Source organism: Micropterus dolomieu, linkage group LG06 (assembly GCF_021292245.1).
Source record: "Micropterus dolomieu isolate WLL.071019.BEF.003 ecotype Adirondacks linkage group LG06, ASM2129224v1, whole genome shotgun sequence".
NCBI classification, from domain to species: domain Eukaryota; kingdom Metazoa; phylum Chordata; class Actinopteri; order Centrarchiformes; family Centrarchidae; genus Micropterus; species Micropterus dolomieu.
Genome location: NC_060155.1, coordinates 1,750,479 through 1,754,771, shown reverse-complemented (window position 1 = coordinate 1,754,771; position 4,293 = coordinate 1,750,479).

The following is a 4,293-nucleotide window of genomic DNA, read 5'->3' as shown; positions in this document are numbered from 1 at the left end:
AAGGGCAATGGAGCTGGCGTGTGTTGACATCCCAGTGGAGAACTTCCAAGGATGGATCCGCCATTCCAGGGCGTTTTTCCCGCGGTGCCTGGCAAGAGACAATATAGCCTGCGATGAGGTGATGTGGCCCGATGCAGCTCAGCGATATGATGCCGCACAGTGATTGTGGTGTAAATAAAAAAAACTTCACACCCTGATCATGTTTTCAAGAGTACTGTTGTGTGCAATAGATTCTGTTTTTGCATTGAGTTGTGTTACAGTAGTGTACAGAATTTACTATAGATTTATACTCTTCATATGAAACTCACAAATCTAAATGCCCAATCCTTTGCAGAGATCTAAGAAGATCCATTATTGTAAAGTTTCTAAAAATATGCATTGGCAGTTATGAAACAAAGAACCTTCTCACAAATTGAGCATTGTGTTTTCAATTGTTTTGCTGTAGTGTGTAATGATGTGTATAGTGTTTACATTTTTGAAAGCTTCGAGCTGCTCTTTTGGTGTGAAAGTTTGAGTTTTGAAGGGAGAAGGTGTGGTTGTGTTTATGTAGCTTTAGAAAAGGGTGTTGTGTTTAGACATTGGAGAACATGGACGAAACGTTTGTGAAATGTGTTTTAGCATTTGAGAAAAACTGTATTACTACTACTTCTTTGTGCGTAAGTATTCAACACAGTGATGAGTGTCTGCACTATCTGAATTCTACCAGAAGTAGAACAAGAAGAACAACTCTGTAGCGCTGTTTGTCCGTTTACAGCTACTGTAGAAACATGACGATGAAACATGGCGACGTCCATGGAATGGGGGATCCGCGGTTATGTAGATAGAAATGGCTCATTCTAAGGTAATAAAAACATAACGGTTTATTATGTAAGGTCTTTATACATCACTGAAAACAGAGTAATGATTATTGTATTGCATTTTTGTCAATAAATCCTCAGAAACATTACACACTGGACCTTTGAAGTTACTGTTATGGAGTCACTGTGTCACTAGAAAGTCCTGGACTGAGGGACGGGGCTGAGGGTTGAGGGGAAAGCGGCGGTGGTTGCTGTTGTCGTTTCAGTATTAATTTTGTCAGCATTTTAAAATTTAGTCTTAGTCCTGTGTCAAATGTCCTTGTTAGTTTTAGTTGACTAAAAGTCTGGCTATTTTAGTCTAGTTTTAAGTCATTAACCATCATTTTATTCTTTTCTAACTCATTAGAATAATTTTGATTAGCATTTTGGTCTATCTGCTCTAACCAAATTAGAGATATGATTCGAATGCTTTGTTCTTATTTTTATTGCAAAGGAGACATTATCGTACCTCAGTTCCCAGGTGGTTAGCCTTGATATGCCGCTTCAAGTTCGTAGGGGTTTTTCCAAAAATCTTATAACCAATCAGTGTGCAAACTATACATAGCTTTCGGGGGAGCTCAGTTTTTTGGGGGGGAGGAGGGGGACCAATTGTGATTCTTACTGCTGAATCATTAGCTGCAAGCATGTAGGCCTGGGACTCAGGCATGTTTGTCTTATTAAAATAATAATAATTTTTATTATCATATGTAGCCATTTTGCTACAATTACGCTTCACACAACAGCTGCAGCTGTGTTTGTGACCTGACCTTTCCTTTCTCCTTGAGAGGGAAGAATTTAGAAAGTTGTGGGGAGCCCCCTGCAGCAGTAGTAGTCCCTGCATGGATCATGCATAATATTCATCCAGCCAGTGGGAATGATCACGAACCATTCACAGCGCGTTGGTCGTACCAGCAACACAACCCCTTCCGGAGAGGGAGTAAGGCGGACCAGGGACAAGTGGCCCGCTGCATCCTGTCAGGTGATCGTTCCCTCTGGCTGGATGAAGTCTGAGACTCCGCATGATCCACGATGATAGAGAAATATAGAGATTAATGGCAATAAAGCTTGCTGTCAATATTTTAAAAATCATGCTTTTAGGGGAGCTGATGTCTTGCGCCTCTTTCTCCCGAGCATGTTGTGTTCATCACCAGAGTTGCATCCTATACACTAACGCTTTCCTCGCACACCAGAAATCGCCGCGGTCGGCCAGCATTCAAAGCACAGGAAGAAAAAAATACAGCTGAATGAAAACACTGAATATTTAGAGGGAGAAAACTTACATTCAATATTCAAGCCCTCTTTTGTTATTGTGTAACAGATTACTTTTGTGACAACCCAAAGGTGCATTCAAATTCTCAATAAATATATTTCAAGTAACTTAGTACCACTTCAACAGTAAATTTAACATAAGAGCAAAATAGTAAATATACAATAAGAGCTAACTTGACTGTTCAAGTGGTGTCGAGCAGCAAGATTAATATTGCACTTATGAGTAAACAGTGTATTGCACGTTGCCATAACTACTGTTACATGCCAATCTCTGAGTAACTTTCTACCATTGTTGTGTTTACAGGAGCCAGATGAGTTGATGGCAGCATCATTCCAGATGTGAAGCATCGGAGTCTAGCTCTCCACAGCCTTTTGTTTTTACTTTTACTCCACAACACCTGGACTCACCTTGACACCTACTGACTTCAAATTATGACACTGGGTTCCATAGTTTCTGTCATTATAGTATTTACTGTTAAAACACATCACTTCAAGTCTTACAAAACAACTTTTACATTTGTAACTGTTTTTTATTGATGTTTCTATGAATGCAAGATATGATTTTAATGTGTTAAACTGTTGCTTTTGTATTAGAAATAATTTTTGTTATATAAAATTGATCAGACTAAATTTACTTAAAATAAAATCACATTCATCATCATTCTTTCTTATGTTAATTGAATATAGTGTGATCTAAACATAACAAAATATGATACTTAACAACTGTAAATGAAAATATTAAGACAGTATTATAGGTTAACATTTTGCATATGACAAGAAATGATAAGAAATGAATGTAATATTCACTAAGAAGTTACTCTTTTATAAAAACCAAATACTTATCTGCACACTTCTTTATGCAGCTGGTTTTGTGAATGGGGTCTTGTGGTGAAATTGCAATTCACCCACTGTTGTAGTCATCAGACAGCACCTTTTTGCTCCATTTCAACATGTGACCCGAGTATTCTGTTTGGAAATGGCTGACCTGAAACAGCTTGTTGAATTTCAGGTGGAATTGTCCCTCATCACAATTCTCCGAGTGCTGTGTGGTCTGTGCTCTTGAAAGATCAGGGAGTTTGATAAATTGCATTTGAAGTGATGCTTGCATTAGCAAAATCAGTTGTTTTGTGAGTCTGTAGTGCAGAGGGGCAGAAATGCAGTCCCTGGAAATGTTAAGAGTACATGCCGAGAATGTACAATGATGTTTCAATCTGTCCCACACAAGTGAAAGCAGACCGTGTTAAAAAAACTACACAAAAGTGCTGACAAGTGTCAGCCTGGTTATATTTATATTGATGAAAAGTTGCCTGGTAGGCAGAATATGACAGCAGTTTCCCTTTTTGTGAGTTGGACTGTGCAACATCTGGATACTAGACTCATATCTTCATCAATGAGTTAGCTTCTTCTGTCTTTCTGAATTAATCTGTCATCGTGGAAAGGATCAGGATGAAATAATCTTTTAATATGATGAGCTGAGTTTAAAAAATGTGCTTCCATACACTGGAAAACATATGTCTTCAAACTGCCTTAAAAGTCTGATTGTCATACTCCTAAGGTTTCTAGTTGTGACTCTGTAACCTTTCATGCAACTGAGACGTACTTGCTTCTATAACATCATGCCCTGCTTTATAGACGATAGTGATTTTATTGGTTGTAATTGTCAACGCTTTTGCATTTTGATAAGAAAACACCATGCAATGTGTTCTCTGTTCTCATCCTCTCTGGTCGTCACTGAAAAGAACGTCTATATTTCTCTTTTAAGCATCGCTGATATTATCTGTTCGCCAGAGGAACGTATGAGGGAAAATTGCATTGCATGTGAGGTCACGCATCAGAGCATCTGTGAAGAAGAGTAGATATGTGTCAGTGCTGCTGTTTGCCTTTAGGTCTCTGTTCACTCTGTGTGTGTGTGTGTGTGGAGGGAAGTTTTTTATCGTGAGAGGAGCTGCGCTTGTTATTGTCTTCATACATATGCTTATTTGAATCAGAATCATGTTCCCTACTATTCATTGAAATGCACATTGCTTGGACATCACTTGACAAACAAGCAGACAACAATACATCTACAGAGCTTGGCAGATATAATTGATAAAAAACTAGGCCTGGGCATATTAACACATTTTTATTGCGTTAATGCATTAATTAATTTTAAAAAATTATTATTTTGCATGTATAGCAATTGTGAGTT